Here is a 16688-nt window from a genome sequence, read left to right on the forward strand (position 1 = left end):
TGGTTCTTCAACCAGAGCTCCTTACCCCCAGATGGGGCCCCTTTGACCAGGCAACCAACTAACCAGACAAGCAGATAATTAGACAACTAAGCCTCAGAGGACCAGACAACAGGCAAGCAGACAAGTGGGCAGCACTCTCTGAGGGCATCTCTGCTGGATCTTGCTGCTCTACCTGTACTCTCGCTTTTCCTGGCAGCAGATTTTCCCTTGGGGAGCCTCTCCTCTAGCCTCTCCTCCCTCCCTCTCATCCAGTAGCTCACCTTTAACCTGAGCCACTGAGTCCATCAGGCTTAACCAAAGTTGACTCCAGGACCTGCTCTTCCTGCTGAGTAACCAGGAAGAGATTCTTCCTGAACCTGCTGAGCGTCAGCGAGATCTGGAGCTGCTGCCACTCTTTTAAATCCAGGAGCAGGACAGGACCTGGAAGAAGGCAAGGCTGAGAGGCAGGACTTGTTTGAGCCCTGATTAAGCCATTCCTCAAGTTAGTTACCCTGGAACCTGCCAGTTATATGAACCAATGAATTCCCTTTTTGCCTAAAGCCACTGACCGTTCATTTCCTATATGTAATAAGATATATATAGTTTCTGTACCGGTTATTGGCATAGGACTCCTAAAATTTTTGTAATTTCCTAGGTGATAGGAGTGTCTTTTGTTATTCATAACAAGTGCTTTCTATCCTGCTGGAGCTTATGTTAATGAGGTGATATAGCCTCTGGATGAGGCCTATGTGCCTCTTCATCTGATTGTTCATCTGTATTCTTTATAAGAACCTGGTAAATGTCAGCAAATGTTTCCTTCAGTTTGTGAGTCATTCTAGCAAGTTATTGAACTGTGGAAGGAGTTGAAACCCCCAGTTTCTATTCAGTTGGTATTGGCATCTCAAGTCTTCCTTTCCCTGATTTATTGAGATATAATAATTGACATATAACATCGTGTAAATTTAAGGTATGCATGTGTTGATTTGATACATTTATATATTGCAAAATGATTACCGTCATAGCTAATACCTCTATTACATCACATAATTACCATTTCTCTTTTGTGATTAGAACACTTAAGGTTTACTCTCTTAGCAACTTTTAAGTATATAATACAGTATTGTTAACTATAGTCTCCATGCTGTACATTAGATCCCCAGACCTTATTAATCTTATAACTGGAAGTTTGTACACTTTGACCAACATCTTTCCATTTCCCTCACCCCCCAGCCCCTGGTAACCACAATTCTACTCTGTTTCTCTGAATTTGCCTTTTTTAGATTCCACTTACAGATGATATCATACAGTATGATATATACACACACACACACACAATGGTTATTATTGTGTGTGTGTGTATATATATATGCACCTGTTGATGAACACTTAGGTTGTTTCTGTTGATGTAAGAAACATCCAAACTGACTACTGCTTAAACCTGAGTCTCAGCTTCTTACCTTCCTCCCTAAACAGCATGAGCTTCAGCACCCTTTCCAGCTTCTCCACAAACTATTGGACTCTGCTCCGTACAGCTGCCCAGCTACCAGGCTGGCCAGAGTTTGGAGGCCTGGCTGTGGCGATGGCCAAGCGTCTGATGGGCATAGGGAGCATTCAGAGCAAGAGGGAGGCTATGCAATGCCTGAATGACTGTCTGGCCTCCTGCCTAGAGACAGTGAGAAGCCTGGAGGCTGATAATCAGAGACTGGAGAGCAAAATCTAGGAATGTCCGGAGAAGATGGGACCCCAGGTCAGAGACTGGGGCATTACTTCAAGACCATCAAGGACCTGAGGGCTCAGATCTTTGTAAGTTTTGTGGACAGTGCCTGCATCATTCTGCAGATTGACAATGCCTGACTTGCTGTTGATGACTTCAAAGTCAAGTGTGAGATACAGCTGGCCATGCGCCAGTGTTTGGAGAATGACGTCAATGGGTTCTGAAAGGTCACTGATGACACCAATATTACCCGTCTGCAGCTAGAAACAGAGATCTTAAGGAAGAGCTGCTCTTCATGAAGAACCATGAGGAGGAAGTAAATGGTCTACAAAACCAGATTACCATCTCTGGGTTGATCGTAGAATTGGATGCCTCCAAATCTCAGAACCTCAGCCAGATCATGGCAGACATCTGACTCCAGTGGGATGAAATGGCTCAGAAGAACCGAGAGGATCTAGACAAGTGCTTGTCCCAGTAGACTGAGGAGAGCACCACAGTGGTCACCTTATAGATGGCTGAGATAGCAGCTGCTGAGATGACACTCATGGAACTGACATACGATCTAGTCCTTGGAGATTAACTTGAACTCCATGAGAAATCTGTAGGTCAGTCTGGAGAATGGCCTGAGAGAGGTGGAGATGAGCTATACCACGCAGATGGAACAGCTCAACAGGATCCTGTTGCACATGGAGTCAGAGCTGGCCCAGACCTGGGCAGAGCAATAGCACCAGCCCCAGGAGTCCAAGGCACTGCTGAACATCCAGGTCAAACTGGAGGCTGAGATGGCCACTTACAGCCGCCTGCTGAAAAGAGAGTACTTCAATCTTGGTGAAGCCCTGGACAATAGCCACTCCATACAATCCATTCAAAAGACCAACTTCCCTCCCCACCCAGGATTGTGGATGGCAAAGTGTCTGAGGTCAACGATGCCAAAGTTCTGAGGCTTTAAAGGCAGCAGAAGTGGGGCACCCCTTGGGGGGGGGGCAAGAGGCCAATAAAAAGTTCAGAGATCATTGAACATTAAAGAAATAAAGAAAGAAAGAAACGTCCAAACCTGTAGAGAATTTTTGAGTTTATTTGAGCCAAACCAATGACAATTACCAGTAAGCAAAATCTCAACGGACTGAGAAAATGCTCTGGAGAATGGCAATTTTGCAGCTTATTTTATACACTAAAAGCAAAGGAGGAGGCATAAGAGGGGATAGGTTACATGAAATTTATTGGTGGTAGATCATGGGGCCAAGAGAAAGCAAAGCGCAGGAAGTCTCTGAGATTGGACAGGGTCAAATGGAGAGACGCGTGCTTCCTTTACATTGGTGGGCATAGGGCAGTTAATGGTTAACGTTTACAGCATGTAGAGATGGTCTTCAGGCAGGACAACAATGAGGGGTTCTGGGTCTGAGGCTAGTGGAGAAGTGGGGAGACTGTGCCCTGAGGCATCTAGATAAAGGAGATTACTCTGACCTGCAGAAGGTATTTTACGCAAATACGCAAGAGAAAGGCTCAATTTAGGCGAAGAGTGACCTTTGTAAAGGAAGATTCCACCTTGGACGTCACCTCCTTGGTCACTATCCCCCCTGACTCACTTTTAGTTGTGAAGTTTTAATTTCAGGCCATCCCCTGGGGTTACTTTGGGTCTCTGAGTTTGTAAAGACGCCTACAGGCCTTCCCTGAGCATGTCAGGTTATATGCGGCCAGCCCCCTTCTTTTTGTTTGTTTGTTAGTTGTCGCCTGAGGATATTTTTTTCCATTGCTTTTCAGAGAGAATGGAAGGGAGGGAGAGGGAGGGGGAGGGGGGGGAGAGAGAGAGAGAGAGAGAGAGAGAGAGAGGACATCAATGTGTGAGAGATGGACTGGCTGCCTCCTGCATGTGCCTGGCCAGGGCCCAGGGAGTGCACCCACAACCCTTTGGTGTGCAGGCCTGCGCTCTAACCACTGAGCACACTACCAGGGTATGGCCCCTTTTTTGTCCACACTTCATATCTTGGCTATTGTGAGTAATACTGCAATGAGTATGAGCGAGCAGGTATCTCTTCGAGATAATGGTTTAATTTCCTCTGGATAAATACCCAGGAGTGCGATTGCTGGCTCCTACGGCAGTTCTATTTAAACATTTTTGAGAAACCACCACACTGTTTCCACAGTGGCTTTTCCAAATTACTTTATTTTTTATTTTTGGTAATCCTCACCTGAGGATATTTTTTCCATTAATTTCATTCATTCATTCATTCATTCATTCATTCATTCATTCATTCATTCATTCATTCCTCACCCGAGGATATTCTTTCCATTGCCTTTTCAGAAAGAGTGGAATGGAGAGAGAGGGAAACATCAATGTGAGAGAAACACATTGACTGGTTGCCTCCTGCACCTGCCCCGACTGGGGCAGGGGATGAGTCTGCAATCCAGGTACATGCCCTTGACCAGTAATCGAACCCACGGCCCCTTGGTGCATAGGCCGACTTTCTAACCACTGAGCCATGCTGGTCAGGGCCCAAATTACATTCTGTAGTGGGAGTCAGTCTTAACCTGAGGATCTGATGCTATCTCCAGATAGTGTGAGAGTTGAGTTAGATTATAGGACATGCAGTCGGAGTCTGCCAGAGAAATGAATTGCCTTGTTGTGGGAAAACCCAAACTCATCTGGTGTCTGAAGTGTCCGGTGAGAGAGTGGAGAGGAAGTTTCCCCAGAACTTGCAAAAGATAGAGCCCTGGCTGGGATGGGAGCCCCTGTAACTTGGCCCCAGAGGCCTGCTGCAAACCCGGGTCTGCCTTTAACAAGCTGGGTCAATGGACACGTCTCTTTTGCTTTCAGGGCCCTGGACTTCTAACAGTAGCCATGGGGACACCTTCCTGCCCTGCCTTGCCAGTGCGTGGGGCTGAACGTGAGCATCATTCTCTGGGAGCCACTGGTGGGTGTGGAGACCAGGAGTGCGGCCACTCCAACCTGGCTCTCAGAGCCTATGGCCTTGTTGCCCTCGGGAGAGGAGCCAGAATTCTCCGGCCCGCATTCATCTGTCAGAAGGCTCAGGCTCCCAGCCAGGGTAGGAGCCTCATGCTGTGGCAGCTAAGCCTTCTTCTTGGCTCCTGGCCCCTTTCTCCTCAGGACTCTTCCTCCAGCCCCTACCCCAAATCAATGTCCTGCAGGGAGCTGAGCGCCTGATGTTAACAATGACTTTCTCGGGAAAGCCCATCTGCTTTCATAACTTAACCTTTAATTGCTGAGAATTGCCTGTCCCACAGCTTAGACCTGTGGTTCTCAAAGTGTGGAGTCCAGACCAGCAGCCTGAGCATGACTGGGGAACTTGTTAGGAATGCAAATTTTTGGGTCCCACTTCAGACCTACGGAATCAGATACTCTGGGGGTGCAGCCCAGCAATGTGTGTTTGAAGGAGCTCTTCAGGGGACTCTGATGTTTGCCCAAGTGTGAGAACAGCTTGGAGCTGTTACTGGTATAAGAAGTGCAAAAGGGGATGGTGTGACACCTGCCCAGATCCCCCTTCGGCCACAGGTGCCCCATTCCCTGGCTCCTGTGAGTGAGTGTTGGCTGCTAGCGGCCCTCAGCTGGCCTTTCTCCTGAGCATTGCCCTGTGCTGAATCACTTTGCCCAGAAATGCCAGAGAGATTATGTACATGCACACCCGCCCCCCGTGGGCCATAGCCAGTGACTGATGGACAGGGTGTAACAGGCTGGCCCTTGTCTTTAGGGGGGACACTCCAGTGTGAATTACGCTCTGGAGCCCCTCATAGAATTAGGTCAAGGTTAGACTTGAATTGCTCCAAGCTGCTGCTTATCCCAAATGCCCAGAGCTGTTGTCAGTACAACAGGTATGAATTATACGCAACACCCTGGTGTAAAAGAAAATGTCATTTGCCTTGCTTTGGAAAATAAAAATAAACCTGGCTCAGAGGCCCTGGCTGCCAAGATGACTGTGTTTGGTTACCTCCTAGGAAGGCTGGTTTGCAGCCAGCCAGGAGAACCTCCTGCAGTTGGGGAAGCAGGGGAGGCCCCTGGATGGCAGGCGCTGGTGGCCACGGCTTCAGTGGGTCATTTTCCTCTTGGTCTCAGAGAATCAGCTTGTCCGCCCTTGGTCCAGATGTCACAGGGAGCCCAGGAAACACACAAAAATAATAATGATTCTCTTCCCCTAACTGCCCTTCCTGAGAGGGGAGAAGGGGGAAAATGTTTTTTTATTGTCCTCAATAGATATGAATGAATTTCCCCAGTTAGTTCCTGGGGGGAATCAGAGCAGTGGCGTGTGTGTGTGTGTGTGTGTGTGTGTGTGTAGGGGGATGTTAGAGTGTGTACAGAGGTATGTTTGTGTGCATGTGGTGTACAGAGATGTGTTTGTGTGTGTGTAGAGGTATGTTTGCCTATTGTGTTCCTAGAGGTGTGTTTTTGTACCTGTGTGTAGAGAGATGGTAACTGAGACCAGAGACCCTATCACTACCCGAGAAGGTGTTAGTCTCTCCCTCATTCCCAGTTTTCTGCCCCGGGCCTCACAGCTGACACGGCTGTCACCTGCTACCCTTTTGAAGCCCATTGGGAAGACAGGAGGTGGCACTGGACGGGACAGTGGGATGACCCGTCTGAGCTTCAGCCACCTCTCTGCTTGGAACACTTCAGGGGTCTGAGGTTCTGAGTTGGGAGCAAAAACAGCAAAATTGAGTAATTATTGCTCCAAACATACCCAGAGGCCCAGGGGTTAAGGGAGAAGGAGAACCTAGTTAAGCAAAAACATTCAGAGACCAGATGGAAACAGTAAATGTGGACAGCATTTTTATTCCCTGGGAGCTGTGACTATGGATGATTTCTATTCATGCCTTTGCATTTAATTTCATTTTTGAAACTTTCTACAATCAACATGAATTATGTGTACAATAATTAAAAATGAAACCATAAGAATAATTATAAACACTCCCAACGTCTCTTCCTTGAGTGCCAGCTTCCTCTCCCACCCCCATCATCAAAGGAAAGCTTGCATCTCCTCAACTTTGTGTCATGGAAAGTTCCCGGCACGGTGAAAAGGTGGGATGAACAGAGCAATGCACCCCTGTACAATATACCCTCCACCTAATTCAAAAGTGGGAATATTTTTCACATCTGCTTTATTTGTGTGCATATATGAAAATCTATGCTTTTTTCTGAAACATTTGATAGTAAATTGCAGATAGGAGATTTTACCTTTAAACTCTGAGTCCACCACTTCCGAATACATCTCCTAAGTATACAGCTTCCCAAGAACCTGGGCCAGTTTTTCGTGAATGCCTTTCAGTCTGGCTTGGTCAGAGTCAGTCCTCTCCACGGGCCACTGTCCTCTATGGGAAGTTTCTCTGGACCGCCTCACCTGTCCAGATCCGCCCCAGACTCAGGGTCTATTGCAAGCCCCACCTCCTCCGTGAGGCTCTCCCTGACATTATGAAATAATATTCTGATCTGTTAGCTGACTCTTCATTTAATAGATCTTGAGTAGAACAACTCAGACCAAGACCCAGTCCTGCTCTCCAGGGGCCCTCAGTCCAGGTGCTGGGGCAGAAAACAGGCAATGAAGCTGGGTGTGGTGGGTGCTATGAGGAGCACCAGGACTTGGTGCCGGCCGAGGTAGAGGGGAGGTGCCTCCTTGAGGCTGGGGTGGTAAGAACAGGTATTTCAAAGAGGCAGATGGGATTTGAGCTGAGACCTGATGGCTACATGGGAGGACGTGGAAACAGACGCAGATCCTGCTTGGTGGAAGGAGCGTCAGGGTTATGCTCAGAAAAATTGTTTGAATGAATGAACTACTGAGTGGAGAATGGATTGGAGACGGGCAGAACTGGAGGCACAGCGACCGGCTGGGAGCAGTGGCAGTCATCCAGGAGATAATCACATCATAAATTTGAATAAATGGATATGAGGGTTATGAGAGAGGTATAATCAGTGGGGTTTGGCTCTTAATTAGATATGGGAAGAAGAGCAGAGAGATATGTCAAAACTGGATATAGCATCCACTTTCCTGGCTTGAGTGACTGGATTGATACTAGTGCCTTCAATGGGTCGGGTGATTTAATAAAAGAAATAGGATTTTATGGGTGGGTGGGGGAAATGAGCTTCCTTTTGCACATGTTTGTTCGAAGTGCCTGTGGCTCATCCAAGTGGAGACATGTGATAGTGGGGAGTTTAGATGAAAGGACAGGGGGCTCATCTAGATGAAGATACAGATTTTTTGGACTTAAGCAAATACGTGGCAAAGGAAGCCACACCTAGGAACAGAGTGTGGCTTGAGAGAAGTGGGTTGAGCCCCAAACCTGTCACTTTTAAGAGTTAGAAGGAGGCCGAGAAGGAGTAGCCAGAGAGGTGAGTGAAAAGCCAAGACCTGGTGCCAAAGGAACCAGGAACACTGCCAGGGAAGGAAGAAATGGTCAGTGAGTTGAATGAGGGTGCTATTATGGAAGGACAGTTTCAGTGGAGTGACAAGGGCAGGAGCAAGATTCCAGGGACTTGAGTGACAGGCAGGACACAATGCAGGGAGATGTCAATAAGGGTTTGTTCTGCGATTGATCGGAAGGAATTGGAAATGGGGGATGGATGGATGGAGGAAAGGAGAGCTGTTTAAACTAGGGTCCCCGTTCTCTGTTGTCCCTCGGTATCCAGCTAAAGAGGAGGAAAGCTGGGATGGGGGTGGCGGGGGAATAGGGCAACCGCCAAATAAACACACCATCCAGGGAAGCCCGCCAAGGCTGGGCCCAGAATATCTGGAACGGAACCCATCTTCCTTCTGCTGCAGGAAGTGGTGGTGGGAGCCCAGTTGACTGGAATTTCCGAGCTGTGAGGATGTTCCTGGTGAATGCTTTTTATATATTTATTTTTTCATTCATGAAAAAGAGTTAGAATTAAGTGCCCCCCCCCAACATTCCCTCCCACAGAGGAAGCGCTTAATTTAGCCTCATGTTCCCAGTTGAAAAATATCCCTGAGGTTTGCTGGCTTCTGCTGGGTTGTTTGTCACCTTCTCTCAAATGTGGCAGGATGTTAACGAATGTGGCAGGATCGGACTCTTTGTATCTTGATTTCAGCTGAGGCCCTAAGAGAATCGGTGACTCCATCCCAACCTCAGCACCAAGAGGAAGTTCTGTTAGACCACCTATGCAGGATGTGGAAAGAGTTGTCAAAACCAGCTTTGGGAACCTTAGATGACCCTCCCCACCCTGGCCCACAAAAGATGTTGGTGAGGCAGAGAGACAGAGTTGAAAATTAAAAGAGAATTTCTTTGAATACTTCTGTGCTATGAGTTTATCTCCTTTGGGATGAGGTAGAAGGGTGCTTCCCCTTATCTAGCGCCAAGCTAGAGGGGCTTCGATGGCACCACTCAGAAAGCTTGCTATGTGCCCCCGGAGCTGGCAGGACCCAGTAGACTGGTATCTAACTCACCTGAGAAACTTGATTTGGGAAAGACTGCACTTAGAACTGACTGGGATCTAAATAGAAGTGTGACTGTGTTTGGGAAGTAACTGCAGTTTATGGGGTGGTGAATCAAAGGGACTAGTCTCCTTGTACCAGATGTAGCCACACACAAGAGGCAAAGACAGTTGTTTAGATCTTTCCCCAAAGGGCTACAAGGCCTGAGAGGGTGATCCCAGCATAAGGACCCTGGAGGTAAAACATCCCAGATATCTGGGTATCTATGGGAGGTGGCTTTGAAAGGACAATCTAAGCAAGAGATAAGGGTTTCTCAAGCATTTACAGGAAGGGTTCTTGGCTGTACAATGGGCATCTGTCCAGCAGCAAAGATCAGAACACAGCTGTTACCTTCACATCTGTGATACTGTGACATATATATTTTTGGTTGTTGTTACCAGTTCCTGGCACAAAGCTCCTAAAACCCTTGGCATTTCCTAAATGATAAGAGCAATAAAGGTGTCTTGATATTAATAACAAACCTCTTTCAACCATACTGAGTTTGGATGAAGGAGGTGACTTTTGGAAAGCACCTAAGGATGGGGGCTGGTTGCCAAGGGAGCTAATCTTGTAATTAGAGAGTTGGAACTTTCCTTACTCCTTCCCCACCTAGGGAGGGGAGAGGGGCTTTTGATTGAATTCAATGATTTAATCAACCATGCTTATGTAATGAAGCCTTCATAAAACCCCAAAGGATGGGGTTCAAAGAGCTTTTTGGTTGGTGAGCACATGGAGATGCTGCAAGAGTGCCATGCTAGAGAGGGATTGGAAGTTCCATACCCCTTTCTCCATACTTTACGTTAGGCATCTTTTCCATCTGGCTGTTCTTGAGTTATACCCTTTTATAATAAACCAGCAATCTAGTAACTAAAATGTTTTTTCTGAGTTCTGTGAGCTGCTCTAGCAAATTAATCAAACCCAAGGAGGGGATTGTGGGGACCTCTAATCTATAGCCAGTGGGTCAGAAGCATAGGTTGGTGTCTGGATTTGTGATTGGTGTCTGAAGCCGGGAGGAGGGCAGTCTTGTGGGACTAAGCCTTTAACCTGTGGGATCTGACACCATCTCTAGGTAGACAGTGTAGAATTTGAGTTGAATTGTAGGATACTCAGTCAGTGTCTGCTGAGAATTGGAGAACTGCTTGCTAATGTTGGAAAACATACATACATTGGAACATTCAAGTCTATTATTTCATATACCCTTGGATGCTATCTTTAAGCTGAATAAGAGAAGATATCATAGCCCGGCTGGTGTGGCTCAGTTGGTTGGAGCAATGGCCCATGCACCAAAAGGTTGTGGGTTCAATTCCCAGCTAGGGCACATACCCAAGTTGTGGGTTCAATCCCCAGTTGGTCTGGACACGTACGGAAGGCAGCTGATCTATGTTTCGCTCTCATATTGATGTTCCTCTCAGCCTCTCTCCACCTTCCTCTCTCTAAGCATGTCCTTGGGTGAGAAATACATTTCTTTTTTTAAAAGAGAAGATGTCATAGTATAGATGTCAATGAATGAAAGTCAAGAGTTTTCAAATGTAAAAAACAACACCAAAAAAATCCCCATTAAATTGAGTGTGGATAAATACACCTGAAGCCTTCCAAGGGTTTAAAGGGGCTGGTTTGCTAAAGAAACTCTAAGCCTGGTCTGCAGCCCTTAAAGCAGCCCTAGACCTGAACCCGTCAGAAGCCAGCTGTGAAAGCTATGCAGAACCCAGGGAGGGCACATGGGCTAGAGTCCATTTTAGATTCAGAAGAGTTAAATTGGCCAAGTGGGCAATGCCACTGCCAAAGTGAAAATGAGCAGAACCAAATTAGCCAACCAAAAAACTCTCTCCATTGCTAGGGTAGCTAGTTCCATGACTTTTGCCCACCCAGTGGGGCTTGATCATAGCTTGGACCACCAACTGCTGGGCAGGTTTCCCTTCTTCCATTTTTTCAAATGAGAGTTTTTGTTGCAGTTATCTTGTTTCCACTCCAACATTGCACACATCCCCATGTGTGGCGGGGGCCAGATTTCTTGTCTTTTATTATTTAGGTCACTGAATACAGAGCAGTTTATCTAGACCTGATGAGAGAGCCCCACATCTCCCATAGACCTGAACTGGAATCATTCATTGGATTCCCTTGGGGAAGGGAAAGGGATTTTCTACATAAGGTCAGAAGGGTTTGCATTGTCAAAGCGATGGGTTTAAAAAGATTACTAAATTGTACCCTACCTTCTCTATTTTCCTTTTATTCTATAACAATAGAGGTTTTGGGTAGGCATTTGATTGCCCAGCCATGACCCTTTCCCAGATTCCCCTGCAGCTGAATGAAGTCGTGTATTCAGGCCAGTGGGCTGGGAGTAGAAGTGATGTATACAATGCCTTGGTTGTATCCTTAAAAGGAAGTTTATTTTGTGTTCCTTCTAGTTTAGTTCTCATTTCTGAAATGATTTTTAATTTTATTTAAATTTCTTTCTTGAGTGCTGTCATTTTCTTTCCAAGTTTTTCTATTCTGACTTATGTTGCTATTTCTTATCATATAAACTTCTCATTATCGTTGAACTCATTTAGATATAGTAGATTACATTTTTAATCTGTTATAGATTACATTTGCAATCTGACTTGTGGGCATGTCTCTCTGGCTCATGTTTGTTATCTGTAGGGGTGTTATTTTGCTCCTTACTCTCTTTCTTTCTTATAAAAACATTGTAGGGGATTTGGCCTTGATAATTTTCTATTGCATATTTCTATGTGCAGTTGGTGTTCCTGAACTTTTAGGAGGAGGCTGCTCATGGCTGCCAGTACAAGGTGAACAGAAACAGTGACATTGGGTTTTCTTGCTTTATTCTAGAATTTTAAGGGCAAAAATTTATTGTTGCTCCATTAAATATGAATTTTCAAAGGATTTTGGTGTATATCTTTTACCAGGTTTAGAAAGTTCCATTCTATTTCTAGATACCTAAGAATTTTTTATTTTTAATAAGTGTGATTTAAAAAAATTATTTAAAAATTTGAGATAATCTTGTGTATTTTTAAGATTAATAATAAGGTAAGCATTTAATATATTTTAATGCTGAATTCTGGAGATAAATCCAACTAGGGCATGATGTATAGTTATTGTAAATACATTGTTTGATACAGTTTCTAGAATTAAAAAAAATATATTTTATTATTATTATTATTATTATTATTATTATTATTATTATTATTAATATAATGTGCTGACTTTCTGAATATGTTTAAAAGGATAAAAAGTCCTCTCAATGCAAAGGAAAGAATAGACATTCTCTAACAGAGCCAGAGCCAAGGGAACTATAAAGCACATGGGTGTTCACTGTGCAACAGTTTGCAGAATTTTGTTTTGAATTTTCATATCTATGTTTATAAGTGATATTGCTCAGAGATTTTTTTTCTCATTTTGTTCTTGTTTGGGTTGAGTATCAAGGTTTTTCTAATCTCATAAAATGAATTAGTCATGTTCTCCCCTTATTTTCTGGAACAGTTTTCATGAGATAGGAATGATCTGTTCCTTGAATGCTTTGAAGAAACTGCTTATAAAACTATCAGAGCCTACTTTTTAAAAGGTAGATTTTAAAGCTTTTGATTAAATTTTATAACCATTTGTCAAATGGTTATAAAATTATTTAACTTTTCAATTTATTCTTTGAATCAGTTTTGGATAGATACATTTTCTAGGAATTTACCCATTTCATCTAAGTTTTAAAGTTTAGTAGCAAAAAATTGTTCATACTTTATAGTTGTTTATAATTTAAATTTCTGGCTTTTTCTATAATTATGCATCTTTTTTCATTTTTTAAATTGCTAAGTTATGTCTTCTTTCTTGTATATATTATATATGCACTTAATTTCTAAATTTTATTTAATTCCTTCTGCTTTCTTTGGATTTCTTCTATTATTCTTTCCCTCATGTCCAATGCTGGCTAATTAGCTCAACCATTCCCAGCCTTTCTTCTTCTCTAATATTGTCATTTATGGTTATACATCAGTCTTACGTCATGTTTCCCAGAAGTATAGCCTAAGACAGGGATTCTTGTGTACAGGATTTATTGAGAGGGCTCTCAGAATAAGAGAGCGGAGAGAAGCTGGGTAATGTAGAGGAAGGAGCTCAGGAAAGGTGTGGTCCCTGGCCCTGACCCATGGGAGCCCTGGAGCATGAATGGCAACAGAATTGGTCCCACCTTGAGGCAAGTGGGCTGGACTTTGGCACCCCTGTTTGAGTCAAATATTGGCTATAGACTGCCATGGAGTGGTAGGTGGGGGCACAATCTCCCAGGTCAGATGGTTCCCATGAACTGAGGGCAGGTCTCTGGAGAAGGGCAGCCAGGAACTGCTGGTGTTACTGGAGATGCACACTCTGACCTGTTAAAGGACCAATGGTTAAACAAAAAGGAACATGGTTGGAGCACCAACAGAAGCTACTACACCTATTAATATAGTGTATTTTTATTATTTCATATTTGTAGTATTTCATGATTTTATATAAATTTATTCTTTTATCTGTAATTGATTTAGAAATGTGTTTAAATAATGTATAAATGTGAGTTTTTTAGTTATCTTTTTGTTAACTAAGCCAAATGGTATTTATAAGTTAATTTCTTTATGTTAAGAGAAAATTCATGATACTCATTCTTTGCCATTGGTTATGAATTATTCTATGGTCAATTTTTATAAACATTATGTATGTGTTTGAAAAGAATAATTTTTTTTCCTCTTGCTAGGTGCAAAGTTCTATATATGCCTTTTACTTATTTATTTAATTTTTTAAATTAAAAAATTATTCGTTTAAGGGAGAGGGGGAGAGAGAGAGAGAGAACCATCTGTCGTTCCATTCATTTATACATGCATTGGTTGATTGTTGTATGTGCCCTGATCAGGGATCAAGCCCACAACTTTGGCAACTGAACTACCTGGACAAGCCTGCCTTTTATTTTTTATCATTATTTTTTCAGTCAGAAAAAAGATAATTTTTAAAATTGAATTTTAATTAAAAGAAAAAGATAAAATATGCATATGGATTTTAGGCACTCGAGAAAATTACCAAGTAGAAAGCAACAAGTATTCCAATTGCCTTATTTCATGGTGAGCATAATTTCAGACATCTCTCTTTGCATTTTTTTTCATTTTCATGAAATTTATTATATTTTTCCATACATAAGTATGTGTGTACTGAGTCATGATATATAATTTATTTCTTACTGTGAGTTGGTGTATCAGTGATCTATTGCTGCATAACAATTACTTCAAAATTTACTTAAATCAACAAGCATTTGTTATCTCACCACATCTCAGGGTCAGGAATTCAAGAGCAGCTTAGTTAGATGGTTCTGGTTCAGGGTCTCTCATCAGGTTGCAGTCAAGACGCCAGCCAGGACTGTTGCAATCATTTGAAAGCTTTACTGGGACTGGAGGATTTGCTTCCAGGATGTCTCACTCACATGGCTAGAAAGTTGTTGCTGGCCATTGGTTGAAGGCCTCAGTTCCTCATTGTGTGACCTCTGTATAGGGTTGCTTGAGTGTCCTTACAATATGGTTCTGGCTTCCCCCAAAGGAAGTGACTCAAGAGAATAAGGCAGAAATGGCAATGTCTTTTATGACCTAGCTTCAGAAGTCACATACCATCACTTTTGCCATATTTGGTTGTGATGAAGTGTTGGAAAAGGCTATACAGGGGTGTGAATACCAGAAGACAAAGCTTATTAGGGGACCTCTTGAACGTGGCTGCCACAATTGGGGTAAAAAATGTTTGAGAACCTGACTTGTCTAATCACCCACTTTATGCATAATTTCAAATTATCACCAAATCCTGAAGACTGACCATTCATATATAGGTTTTACTAATGTAGTTACAAAATACTTACAAAGTTAATGTGGCCTATAGTCAATGATTAATGAGTAGTTATTGATGCCACTTCCTATAAGTACATTATAATAAACATGACTTTTAGCCAGTCTTTCATACCTTGATTATTGTAGTAGCCTAACTGGTCTCCTTGTTTCCATCCGTACCCCCATCAGCCCCTTCACCACACAGCAGCCAGAAGAACACATTCATTTTTTAAAACTTTTTATTATGGATATTTAAGAACATATAATGTACCCTCATATATCCATTACTAGCTTTAACTGTTATTAACCTCTTGTTCTTGTTTCTGGACATCTTTTTTTCTCTGTCTGCCTCTCTATTTCCGTCTGTCTGTCTTTCTGCCTGTCTCTCTTTATGTATGTGTGTGTCTCTCTGTTGTTGTCTTTCTATGTCTCTGTTCCCCCCCCCCCCAACATTTGTTGCTATTGCTGTTGTTGTTTAGCTGATCTATATATGCCTTTTAGACCAAGCTTACTAATACTGTTGTTCAAATTATCTACGTTCCTTAAAAATGTTTATTCTACTTTATTTCTGTTATTGAAAGGCACTTGTTGAAAATTTATGTGAAGATCATGGATTTGTTAATTTTTTCTCATACCATTATCATATTTTGTTTTTACCATATTTCATCAATTGTAAGATGCACATTTCTTTTCACATTTTATTACTTATGTATTTATTTTCACATTTTAACATTTCTGTTATTGGGATATATTTCACAGTTGAAGTTATATGATTGCTTTTAGCCAGATGAAGGTCATGATGAAGCTGTCATTGCCTGAGCATGTATGAACTTGGTCATAGTTGTTAATATTGTCATTATTTCATTTGAGTGATGTGGGCACATCATGTGTGGAAGTTAATGATCATTTTACATTTCCTAACAATATTACATTAATTCAACATTGAAATGAAAGTTATGTACATTCTATGTACAAGAAAGAGAGCAGCAAGACAAAAGCACCTAGATGGTGCTGAAGGAATTCCTGTAATTTTTCTTCGTCTTTTTTTTTTCTTTCTTCACAGTGGGACTACCAGGGATTTTATGAAATAAAAAATACACACATCTATAAGAAGATGAAGTTGTGCTATGGCTAAAAAGCTTGCCTGTCACTCACCAAGCAATATAACTAAAAGCAGGAGAAATTCCCAAAACCTTAAAATTGGATGACAGACATTTCAAAACATTGAGAAGCTGGTATGATTGATGTGTCATGTGGAAACCATTGCTGGAGCTTTGAAAATCAGTTTCACAGAAGCTTTCTGCTGACTTTGAACATAAGCATTTCTAGTGTTGTGATTCAATTGGGGGAAAAAATAAAACATGCATTTAGGCAAATAGAGAATGATGACAAAATCACACATTCTTTCAATACCTCAAAATTGTACTGTCAATTCTAAAAACACTAAATAAATTAATATAGTGAGCACATATTACCAAAAGAAGAAAATCACTGAGATAGTATATGTAGCTGCTGTTAACCAAAAGATGTCATGATACTTAATATGAATAAGGTATTCATATAGCTTAATTTCCAAAACAGAATACTGATGAGAGTGAAAGAGGAAGTCATGGATACTTGTATAAGGATGTCAGGTACTATCTCCAGTAAAATCAGGTTAAAAACCCTAATTTTAAATTATAAAGCAATTTCTGAGAATTAGATTTTTCTCAAAGATGTTATTGTGACTGCAATAAT

The 16688-nt window shown here is 42.5% G+C and overlaps 1 pseudogene across 1 annotated transcript; it reads left to right on the plus strand.

The window, feature by feature from the left end:
- Positions 1-1453: 1453 nt before the first annotated feature.
- LOC308562350 (keratin, type I cytoskeletal 18 pseudogene) lies at positions 1454-2634 on the plus strand (annotated as a pseudogene). The gene has a single exon. The product of its transcript is annotated as a keratin, type I cytoskeletal 18 pseudogene (transcript).
- Positions 2635-16688: the final 14054 nt, after the last annotated feature.

This window comes from Miniopterus schreibersii (assembly GCF_964146895.1).
Source record: "Miniopterus schreibersii genome assembly, chromosome: 10".
In the NCBI taxonomy this organism is placed as follows: domain Eukaryota; kingdom Metazoa; phylum Chordata; class Mammalia; order Chiroptera; family Miniopteridae; genus Miniopterus; species Miniopterus schreibersii.